The sequence below is a fragment of the Macaca nemestrina genome, chromosome 7 (genome assembly GCF_043159975.1).
Source record: "Macaca nemestrina isolate mMacNem1 chromosome 7, mMacNem.hap1, whole genome shotgun sequence".
NCBI lineage: Eukaryota > Metazoa > Chordata > Mammalia > Primates > Cercopithecidae > Macaca > Macaca nemestrina.
Genome location: NC_092131.1, coordinates 52,700,658 through 52,713,282, shown reverse-complemented (window position 1 = coordinate 52,713,282; position 12,625 = coordinate 52,700,658). Strand labels below are relative to the sequence as shown.

General features: G+C 39.7%; 1 protein-coding gene across 8 annotated transcripts in view; it reads left to right on the top strand.

Annotated features, from left to right (window-relative positions):
• The window catches only part of LOC105473584 (F-box protein 34), a 131,705-nt gene that overhangs the window by 98,889 nt on the left and 20,191 nt on the right, over positions 1-12,625 (top strand). The window lies entirely within an intron of this gene.

Genomic DNA, 12,625 nt, shown 5'->3' with positions numbered 1-12,625 from the left:
GGCGGCTTGCCTTTTCAAACGGGGTTTCCCCACCCGGCAAGTTAGGTTGACCCATTGCAGTGGATTGAGTGGAGGGCAGGTGAAGGGCTTGTGTTTTCAAGTCAAAGGAGTTCAGGTGAAGGGCAGGTGCTTTTAGTCAAAGGAGTTCCTTAGCATTATTTCTTCCTTTATTTGGAGATCAGATTGAAGACGTAGGGGATTAGAATGCAGTTGTAGTTTCTGGTGTTTACTTTTTATGGAAAAGTGCCTCGTATGTGAAAAGTGTTCTGTGCTTGATCCTAGGGGTGTAGGGGGTTATAAAAATGTCACACTTGGGATCCTGCCCTTGAGGAGTTGATGGTAGATAACACTTTCCTTTGGCTTTTTGTTCATCTTGGGTCTGTGTATGTTCAGTTATCTTCAGCCATTTCCTGGGCAATGGGAAACATTTCTGTTAAAACAAACTTCTGACTTTGATCTGTGACTTATATTTCCTTTTAGATAATGAAGAACTGGGATTAGAGGGTGTATAAAATACAATAATAAATATACTGTATGTAGGAACTTCTGTACAACCAATTTGGTGACTTTTAGGCAACTAATTTGACTATTTGACTGTTAGATGTGTGTGCATATAGCTTTGTTTAAAATACTATAAAGCATGTTTTAAAAAATGACCCAGTACTTAGTATTCTACGATGAACTGCCATTTGTATAATTGATCATTTGAAAATGCTTATTACACTTTTTTTTTTTTTTTTTTGGAGACAGAGTCTCGCTCTGTCGCCCAGGCTAGAGTGCAGTGGTGTGATCGCAGCTTACTGCAAGCTCTGCCTCCCGGATTCATGCCATTCTCCTGCCTCAGCCTCCTGAGTAGCTGGGACTACAGGTGCCCACCACCACGCCCAGCTAATTTTTTTGTATTTTTAGTAGAAACGGGGTTTCACCGTGGATGAATGGATCTCCTAACCTTGTGATCCGCCCGCCTCGGCCTCCCAAAGTGCTGGGATTATAGGCGTGAGCCACCGCGCCTGGCCTAAAATTCTTATTACACTTTTAATCAATCAGTTTCTGTGTTTATGAAATGGGAATAATAGTTATATCTAGCTCATAGAGTTGTCTCGAAGATGAAATTTGAAGCTCTTTAGAGCAATGTATAACTACATGCCAACTGTTCAAAAAATATTAATGGCTACATCATTAATATTTTAAAATTAGTACTGTCATTTTCCCTTCCTACATGACTGAATGTGGGAGGTGACTATTTTTGTTACAAAAGGATTTAGAATGAGATACCTTGGAATGGTAAAATTTCCTATGCGTTTATTTAAATGTTCATATATGTATGTCTTTAACGTGTGAAAGTTAAGTGCACTTATACAAGGCAGATTCAGGTACTAATTAAACTGCTCATTTAGATTACAGAATGAGGAACTGAAAATTATATGTATTTAATTAGGAATTGGATTGATTGGTCTTGACTGCTCTTGTCTTTCAGTTCTTTTTTATTGTTAGACTTCCCATGTGTTTGTCTCCTTTTCTTTTTATCTTTTAAAAATTGCTTTCTGATTTATTTCCTGTTCGGTTTTCAGTAATGGGTGTGGAGTAGGGCAAGGACTTGTGTTGGTGCCCGTTGTTTGAACCAGGAAGGAGCGACTGCATCAGACAGCCTGGAGCTCAGTTGGGAGGGACTTCAGATCAGTCCCGGCAGAGCTGCCTGGCTTAGGGAACAACTGAATTCCAGTTTCCTAACTCCAGATCGGACAGTTTGTGGCTCTACACTGTATGTGCATAATGAACATTTTAAGGCTCATTCATACAGTGTTTTCCAAATGCTCCCATTTGTTTAGTTCTCCTTTTTAAAAACAACAATTATGGAAAAATTTAGCTATGTACAGAAATAGTAGTGAGAAACCCCCCCACTTAGCCATCATGCAGCTTCAGCAGTTGATCATCTCATAGCCAGTCTTGTTTGCTCAGGACTCCCATCCATTTCTTTTCTCCCATATTATTTTGCAGGAAATCCCAGATACTGTATCATTTAATCCAAAAATATTTCAGGATGTTATCTGTAAGAGATGAGGACTTAAAAATGCATACACACATTTTGAGAACTTTCCAGAAATGTGTAAAAAAAAAAAATGCATCCAGAATACGTACACGCACACGCGCGCACACACACACATACTATTTTATGGTCTGACTCAGAATCCTATATGGTGTGTTTGGTTGATAGGTCTCTTCAGTCTTTTTTTGAGACAGTCTCACTCTGTCGCCCAGGCTAGAGTGCAATGACACGATCTTGGCTCACTGCAACCTCTACCTCCTGGACTCGAGATCCTCTTGCCTTAGCCTCCTGAGTAGCTGGGACCACAGATGTCTACCACCATGCCTGGCTAATTTTTGTGTTTTTAGTAGAGATGGGGTCTCACCATGTTGCCCAGGCTGGTCTCTTAACTCCTGAACTCAATGGATTCACTCACCTTAGCCTCCCAAAGTGCTGGGATTGCAGGCATGAGCCACTGTACCCGGCTCATGCCTATGGTTATATTTTAATGTCATTTTCTTCTGTTCTCTAGCATTTCTCATTCTATGGAACAATGTTTTGTAAGTAAATCCATTATAAATTGACACCACAACAGTATATCTGTGCAGATTCTCTTCCAGGTGTTCTGTATAGTTGTACCAGCCTTACTCTTTGATGATGTCATCTGTCCTCAGGCCTCTGTTCAAGACTATCATATTCAATTTTTGAGGTCTCTTTTTGCCAAAAATAAAACTTGAATGTTTCTAATGATGGTTGCTTTTATTCCTAAGTTGATTTCAATACATTAGAAAATTACAGATTTGGAAATGAATGAAAGGCTAAGGAATTAATGCATCTCTCTCAAATGTGCCTTGAGGGCAGAAATTCCTCAGTTTTGTTCATGCTGAAGCCGCAGGCTAGCACAATGTCTGATGCTTAGAGGGAAGTTAAATATTTGATAAACAAATGAATTAATTTTAAGTAAGGTATCAAACTTGAGGCATCCAGAATTGAACCTGAAGCCCCAGTTCTGCTTCCTTTCACAGTCACACATCTTATACTCCACTTTCCACTTGAGAATAAGCTTGCTGAGGAGTACCCCGCCATGGGCCCTTCAGAATTTCCTTTCCTCATTGCATAGTGTAGTAGTAAGAGCATAGGTTTTGGCTCCTGACTGCACACATATCCAACTCCATGATATGCTTGCTGTGTGATCTTAGCAAGTTTCTTAACTTGCCTCTGATTCAGTTTGTTCATCTACAATTGAAGATAAGAGTATGTACTTTTTTTTTGAGATGGAGTCTCTCTCTGTCGTCCAGGCTGGAGTGCAGTGGCACAGTCTGGGCTCACTGCAACCTCCACCTCCCGGATTCAAGCGATTCTCCTGCCTCAGTTTCCCAGATAGCTGGGACTACAGGCATGTGCCACCACACCTGGCTAATTTTTTGTATTTTCAGTAGAGATGAGGTTTCACTGTGTTAGCCAGGATGATCTCCATCTCCTGACCTCATGATCGGCCTTCCAAAGTGTTAAGATTACAGGCGTGAGCCACTGCGGCCAGTGAGTATGTACTTCTTTTATGGGTATTGTGACCTTGATCTTTGTAAGTTCCTTAACCCATCTCTGATTCAGTTTCTTCATCTACAGTTGTAGATAAGAGTATGTACTTCTTGGGATTTTATGGATATTTTGAGCTTAAAACAGTACCTGGCACATAGTAAACATTGTAGAGGTATTAGAGCTATTACTATTCTAGAATAAAAACAAGTTATTCTCGTCTCATTTGTACCTTTTATCTCTAGCTCTACCTTGATTTCTTTTCTTAGGCCTAAAAACAATTCTCTAAGATACAAAACCCTTGCCATAAAACTTGCACGCTTGTCTTGCTGGTAGCAGTGAAAATTAGCATTATCCCTTTGGAGAGTGGTTGGGCAAGATATAGCCAGTTGTGAAAATACACTCTGACTCAAGAATTTCACTTTTGGAAATATTTCCTAAGGACATACCCTTAAATGCATAAGAGACTGTACTCATGAAAATGTTATAATGTCCAGGTTTAGAGAGAATGGTTAAATATACTCTGGTACTTACACATTTACAATATTGGTTTTGAAGACCATGTAATAACATGGAAAATATCTCCTTGTGATAAAAAAGTACATTGTATGTACAATATGATCATAACCATATTAAGTAATATATACTGACATTCAGGAATTTGTAGGACTTGTAACTGCTCCTTTAATCACCTGTCCCCTCTCCCCCAGTCCTGGATGTATGCTAACCTGGTTCCAAAGGCCCAAATTTTACCTTGAAACTAGGTGCTCTGTATCCTTTGTATAAGCCATTATCCTCGATGTAAGGCTTTAGGAATTCCAAGTATTGTCGGATTCTGCAGAATAATATAAAAAGATGAAGATTCCCTCTGTGTACTTAAGGAATAGTTTTGTTTGAAGGATAAGACAAATACACCAGATAACATTACAATTTGGGCTCTTGTTGCCCAATGATCTATAGTATAGATTTATTTCTCACAGTACCCCTTGGAATGCTGATTTTTAACCCCAATAGTTAAATTTGCCTTGGTAAGCTACAAAAACAGGCACCAAAGCTCATTTTTTTTAGTTTTCTGTTGAACATAAATCTCATTTCTTTACAAGTAGTAATTCTAAACAGAGTATGCCTTAACCAGCCAGTGCACAAATTGCTACTTCAGTCTTGGTTCAGCAGATCCTAGAGGCATGTGGTAGAAGGAAGAACAGTTACTCAGCAGGTGGGCAGGCAGGACAGTGACTTTGGCTTTCTTTGGTAAACAGCATGGGGCCTATTTCTGAAGTAATTCCCCACCCCCTTCACTCCCACTCAGTATTGCTGACAGAAGTCTTAACTTGCCAACTCTTTTGTCTACATTGATGCTATAAACAAACTATTATTTTTAGAGACCGGGTCTTGCTGTGTTACTCAGGCTGGACACAAACAACTGGGCTGTAGTTATCCTTCCACCTCAGCCTCCCGGGTTGCTGGGAGTACAGAGGTGTGCCACTGTGCCTGGCTTGCAAGCAGACTCTTTTGCTTGGTGCACTAATACTTATTACCCTGAATTTTTACCAACGTTTGCTTGTTTTTGAGACCAAGTCCCTCTATTTAGCCCTAGCTGGAATGTAGTGGCATGATCGTAGCTCACTGCAAACTCTTAACTCCTGGGCTCAAGCAATCCCATGGTCACCTCCCAAATATGACTACAAATACATTCCACCATGCTCAGCTTTTTTTTTTTTTTGGCGGGGTCGGGGTGGGGGAGGTGGTAAATAGGGAACTTCCCTATATTGCTCAGTCTGGTCTTGAACTTTTGTGCTCAAGTGATCCTCCTGCCTTGGTATCCCAAAGTGCTGGGATTACACATGTGAGCTACCATGCCTGGCTGGCTCTGAACTTTTATTTTAGCCTATTTTTTTTCTTTCCCCGGGGTTAAGCCATTTTAAAATTCAGTTACATATAACTGTGTTAATGGGCCAGCCTGTGCCCAGGTGGCATGTGTTAGGTACTTGGCCTAAGATCATTGTCCAGCCAGGGATTTGTGTGTATGGTGGCAGACATGTGCAGTGTCAGGTTGCATTTATACTCTAGAATTAGTAGCTGTACTCTTATTTTTCATATCAAATGTTATTTGACACATAATGGATTTTTGAGCTGGATTCCAGGTTAGCCTTGGAATCTTGAATATTATCCCTTAAGAGAGAGAGCCTTTTGTTTGAGTTACATTTTGGTCAAATAGGGCATATGTTAAAGCTCTCATCAACTCTTTGAAAGTACTGCGTATGCAAGTGATGTCAGAAATTGCTATTACCTTAAAAATATTTTTTAAAAATTTATGTTTACATAAAAATGTATGTTAAAGAAAAAACTAATGATACTTGTTAAAGGTGGGCAAAGAAGACTATTCAGGACCGTGGCGATAAGTATATAGGGACCACTGCAACGGGATCTTGCAGCAAAGGAAAGAGTTTGGGCTCAACTCCAAATACATCATGGGCAAGGAACAGGGTAGGGGTCAGTCGAAGGTAAACTACTAAGAGGAAGCATTTGGAGTAAGGGGGATTCTGGCTAAACCCATCTAACAGGATTCTTGCTGAAGACAAGCCAGGGTGATCAGACATCACCTGGGAGATGGTGGAAAATGAAGAACTTGATCAGATATTGAAGATGGGAGGGGGTCTTTTGCTAAAACTGGATTTTGTAAGGAACTGCACAGATGGGCCTAGAAGAAAGTTCGGAATCCTTACTAAAGTTGGCCAAGCAAAGTATCTTTGTCATATGGAAGAATGATTGGTTTCAAAGTAAAAGCAGGCGTCAGCCCACTCAAGGAAGTAGTGGTTTGCTATGCAGAGGGATAGGAGTTTTATTTTCCTTCATTTTCTGTAAAAAAAAAAATTAGAATAGGTAAAATATGCAAGAGAGTTGTTAACAGGAACTCTGAATATCTGAAAAATCCTTGGAAATTAAATTTTCCTGGTAATGCTCAATGTACTTTTCAAAATGTATTAATTTTTTGGACTTTAACTTTTTATTAGGTTTCATCTGCATTTTGGTGTTCATTCTAGTGGCATTTACCAGTGGTAGGCTTTTCATTTGCCTGTGTAGCAGTAAATGTGATATGCTGGAGTTTTGTGGGTGTTTGGCATTATGTCACAGGAGCAATAGGAAATGACTACAGATTAACTTAGACATGGTTAAGTTTAACAAAATGAATACTTCATTTTGTCTCTATCCTGAACTGTTATTTAATAATTCACAACAGCCTAAGCAGAAGTTCTTTTCCTCCAGGCCCTTCTCTTCCCTCCCTGCTCCAACAAAAGCAGGCTGGGGACCTGTGTTAATTTGCATAATATTACTAATTCACTATTTTGTAATACTGTCCAACAGTATTAGGTGTTGCATTGATTGTGAACACAATAGAAAAGCAAAGGATAGTGGCTGTTGTTCCCAACTTGTCAATATTCCTTTTTAATATGTTTTGGATACTTGGTTGTCCCATTAAGCTTATCTACTCTACTTTCTGGAAGTTAGCTTCATTTGGTCAATATTATAGATAACTTTGAAGCAGGTAGGTGCTGTATTTAAATACCATTGTGAATTCTAAGATGGAAACCGTGAGCGATGAGCTTTTGAAAACCATACATGTGTTTCCAAAGGCCATTCTCTTTATTACTTAGTATCCATTAACAGACAATAAAGGATTTTTCTGTCGTGCACCACTAACCCTAACCACCCAATCCTCGTAAGGCAAATTTAGAAGTTCCTTGAGTTGGTTTTAGAGAATATTCCCTAAAAAGAAAAGGAGTGAATTGCCTCCCCAAAAAAGCCATCCCCCAATATTTTGAAAGTTAATTTGAGAAATACTGCATTTTCTGACTTACAGGGTTTTTTTCCCCCTTTTTTTCTTTTTTAAAACAGGCATGCTGTGGGAGTTGGATGCATTCTTTCTGTCAGTGCTTAGAGACATATGGAGGGGGACGTCTTTTCTTGTGCCTCTGCCTATATTCACACCCTCCTGCTCTTGGCATTTTTTCCAATTTAATAGCCATCAAAACAGCCTTTGTATGCTTTTATATTAGTATGGTTTATGTGATCTGTCTGCCTTAATGCATCACAGCTCTGTGTAGTAGTTTTATGTGGCACTTATGAAAAACTGACCTAATTTGAAAGATAAAAGTTCTTGGAATAGATGCTGTCAGAATTATTTAATTTTATTTGTGTCATAATTTATCATAGGTTTTTGATGTATCGTCCTTCATAGTGGGGAAAATATAGATCCAGGAGACTGTATTTCCTATCTAATTCTAATCTTAATTTTACCACTGCCTAGCTGTGGGGCTTCAGAAGTCACTTTATTTGTGCTTCCTCATTTTTGAAAACAAGGATTTCATTATATATATCTGCAGCACTTTGCCGAGTTGCTAATCATTTGTACAATGGTCCAGTGAAGAAGGCTGTCATAAGTTGGTCTCTGGAAGCTTCTACAGTTTTTAAGAAACAAATGATGAATTTCCTTACTGTATACTTTTTTCCTCTCTAAAGGTATTATATAATGAGAAGGAGCCTTTGTATACTACTCTATTTTTATTCCTCCAATTTTTTTTTTTTTTTTTGGTCCCACGAGACGGAATCTTGCTCTGTCACCCAGAGCCAGTGTACAGTGATGTGGTCTCAGCTCACTGCAACCTCCGCCTCCCGCATTCAGGCAATTCTCCTGCCTTAGCCTCCTGAGTTGCTGGAATTACAGGCGCCCACCACCACACCCGGCTAATTTTTGTATTTTTAGTAGAGATGGGGTTTCATCATGTTGGCCAGGCTGGTCTCGAACTCCTGACCTCGTGATCCGCCCTCCTCCACCTCCCAAAGTGCTGGTATTACTAGCATGAGCCACTGCCCCCAGCCATTATTCCTCCGATTTTTATAAATAAAGAGTGGCTGTTATGCTAATAAGTGACTCCTTTTTGGAATTAGCATTCCTGTGCCTTTACTGAAGCAGAAAGACACATGAACTGCCTGATCTTCTAACTTGTTTTGATAAGCAAGGCTGAAGACTAACAAGTTAGAAAACCGGCATCTGCCTTTGATATTATGGCTTCCTTTTAGCAGTAAGAGAAATCTTGTCCTTTCCCCTATTCTGACCACATTTGTCAGTCGATTTGTCATCAGGTTTACCCCTCTGTGGACAAGAGTTAGTATGACTCTTGAAGTGTTGGGATTTATCCAACTACATTTTTTTAAAAGGAAAGTTTAGTTGTCTTTTATGGCTTCATTTTGGGGAGTGTATACTCTAGGTGAGAGTTTTCTTTTTTAAGCTGAACTTAGAGTCTAAAAGGAATAGTGGAATTATTGAATACAGGATTTGGGCCTTTACTGGAATAAAGTTGCTCAAATTATACCTGGTTCACTGTTATATCTCCCTGTAGACCTGGAAAGGATTTAAGGTGACAGGTATGTTGAGACTGTCCTTCATAACCAAGCTTAGTGAGAGAGTCGCTGTCGTTGGTGCTCACCCTCTCAGCTTCTAGTCACCCCTCCACCATGAACTTTTGACTTCTTGTGGTTTTTTTTTTTCTTTCTTTCTTTCTTTTTTTTAACTTAAAGTTCTGGGTTACCTGTGCAGAATGTGCAGGTTTGTTACATAGGTATACATGTGCCGTGGTGGTTTGCTGCATCTGTCAACCTGTCATTTAGGTTTTAAGCCCCGCATGCATTAGGTATTTGTCCTAATGCTCTCCCTCCCCTTGTTTTTACCCAGCCCTTCGATAAGATGCTTCAGTATGGACTGTCTGCTTGATTTTTTGTTGGGCAGTTCCACCTTAACCCCTGTTAGTAGCCCAGCACCCAAGTTCACATCTAGAATCCCACTTTTACATTAGATCTAACACGTGACCTCTAAAGTCCCTTTCAATTTCAACCTAACATTAAAAACAGATTCTGGGCCCAGTCTGAGAAATTGTGATTTAATGGGCCTAGGGGATCTTAATTTCTTTTAAGGGCCTTTCTGAGAATCTAGGGAACATTGATGTGTAGGTGCTATAAACCTGCATTTTATTTTATTGCAAGAGAGCAGGACTTTATTATAGCAATAGTTTAAAATACAATTGTGATGAAGAGGTAGGCAACCATGGAAACGTAGCTGGAGCTTTACCCCACCCATGCCTGTCTTTGTGTGTGGGGGTGACTTGGGGGTGGGAAAGTGCCACCATCTGTTGTAATGTGTTAGAGATTTAAAGTTTTTGCTTTATGGATTTTTGCAGCAGATGCCCTTTGCTTCCTGCATTATATCCTCTCAGGCCATCACTGGTTTCAAACAAAACTTAGATTTTTGTAGTTTCTCTACATCTTGCCAACAGCTTTCTATTTTCTGCCTCAGGGCTTTCAAACCCAGCACATAAGGGGGAAAGGCTAACCTCAGGCAACCTTCAACCAGTGAGGGATTGGAGCTGGTGCCTAAATGTCCTGCTTCTTTCAGGGGTCTCACAGGATCACCGCACTTTCCAGCAGTCACCTTGTGTGTCCTTATTGGCTATTTTCCTTCCCTCACATCTGTTCCCTGGGATCATCTCCTATTTTAATCTCGCTGAAATCTTGTACACATAGTGTTAGTTGAGCTGACTTTAAAGCTCGAATGCAAATAAAAGCCTTCTGTAATTACATTAGTTTCTTTTTAATGTCCCTGTCTGTCAATAATAGCACCTAAAATAATACATGGGGGAAGAAGTCGAAGAGAACATATTGTGCAATGCAAAATGGCACACATACTGCTAAAGTTTAAATTAAATTTGTTCATAGATACTGTGTAATGAGATCATTATGTGAGAATTTATTGGGTTTTTTGACACTTCCATTTCATTTCATTTAGGAATGGGGTTGAACGGATATGAAAACCCAGAAAATAGTTGGCACAGAGAGATAGCACTAGGTGTGCCTCTTTTATTCATTTATATGTCATCTGTTCTTGAATTCTGGGTGGCTGTATTTGTAAGACTATACAGTATAATAATAGAAAGCTATTAAAAATGTCACAGTGCAGAAAGGGGGAAGATCTCTACAGATGATTAGACTATAAATTGCCAAAGATCAGAAAGACCTTGATAATATCTATTTCAAAGGTTTTGTTTGGTTGTTTAGTTGGGTTTGTTTTTTTGTTGTTTTTGGAGACAGGGTCTTGCTGTATTGCCCAGGCTAGAGTATAGTGGCGTGATCATAGCTTACTGTAACCTTAAACTCCTGGGCTCAAGCGATCCTTCTGCCTCAGCCACCCTATTCGCTAAGACTACAGGCACGTGCCATCACACCTGGCTAATTAAAAACATTTTTTTCTTTAGATATGAGGTCTTGCCATGTTGTCCAGGCTTTCCTAGTTGAAGCGTACATTTTGGACAGCTCAGTATATTCATCCTCGTTTGCTCCGCATTTACTGAGTGCCTGCCATATGGCTGCCTCTATGGTAACTGTTTTCACATATCAGTTTTAATCACCAGGAATAAACTTGGTCCCAAACTCCTGGCCTCAAAGGGTCCTCCTACCTATGCCTCCCAAAGCACTGGGACTATAGGTGTGAGCCACCATGCCTGGCTCCTGTTTCAGGAGTATCTTTTAAAAAACACTTTTGTATGCTTTAAATGCAAAATTTCTCTTTATCTGGCTAGAAGATAACAGTATCCATAATTATTCTTTTATCTGAGACTAGAACGTAGGATTTAAAAGTTGAAGTGAAAGGTAAACTTGTTCTAGACGATCACTTTCATTCTTGGTGATTAAAACTGATAACCTGAAATCAGTTACCACAGAGGCTGCCATATGGCTGGCACCCGGTAAATGTGGAGCAGAGGATGAATAAACTGAGCTCTCTGAGATGTATGTGTTCAGCTGCTGTCCCAGTGAGCAAGAGCAGGTGAAACTTCACGTGCTTAGACCTGTAGGTGCTGTTGCCTCACTCCCACCAAACTGGGACTGCAGATCTTTATTTTAGTTTCTAAGTTTATTTTGCAGGAGTCCAGGCATCCCTAGAAAATACTCTTTCTTCCGTCCAGGGTGTTTTGTGTATCTGTGTGCTATTTTATGTAAATCGTACATTTGACCAGTTCATTAGGTTATCTAGTATTTCAACCCCTCAGTTAACGTTTCAACTGAGGCCGAGAGAGGAAGTGACTTGCCCAAGGTAAAATCACCCTGTCTAGATAATCAGTGATGTGGCAGGCACTAGAACACTAGTCTCTGCAGTAATCATCTTTTTGTCTCATTTCTGAAATAGCTCCCATCTCTAGTCCTGGCCAAGGACCAAAATAAGGCACCATCTTTCTGAACTAGTTCAAAATGGTTTTAGAATTAATAAGTACTGTAGGGTCTATATTTAAGATGGTTACAGGAAATTTGACAGTTAAATGTTTCTACACATAGATTATTTAGAAAATCAAGACTAATAGATGGGCAAAGTACACAAGGAAACAAGTGAAAAATTATAAACATCTAAATATTCAGTATTCAGTGGTATGGGAATAGTTTAGGAAGCAATAATTTTCTTTTTTTTTTTCTTTTTTTTTTTTTGAGACAAAGTCTCACTCTGTTGCCCAGGTTGGAGTGCAGTGGTGCGTGTGATCTTGGCTGCAGCCCCCGCCCCTGGGTTAAAGCAGTTCTTGTGCCTCAGCTTCTCGAGTATTTGGGATTACAGGCGCCCCACCACGCCGGGCTAATTTTTGTACTTCTAGTAAAGACAGGGTTTTACCATGTTGGCCAGGCTGGTCTTGAACTCCTGGACCCAGGTGATACGCCTGCTTGTCCTCCCAGAGTGCTGGGATTACAGGCGTGAGCCACCATGCCTGGCCAGGAAGCAATAATTTTGATGGGCTATTTGCAACTAATAAAATGCTAATTGTGATGATCTAGAAAGAGTGTTTAAAAACCTAACAGGGATCATGGAGGAGTTCTTTTTATACTTTCCTTTCTTCTATGGTGTCTTCAGGAAGTTCAGATTTTTTTTTTAATTTAAAAGGTTAAGTTTACCAAATGTTAACTGATGTCAGTTTCTGAAGTTCTTCAGTCAAAACCGATTTATTTTTGGTAAAAAAAAAAAAAAAAGTA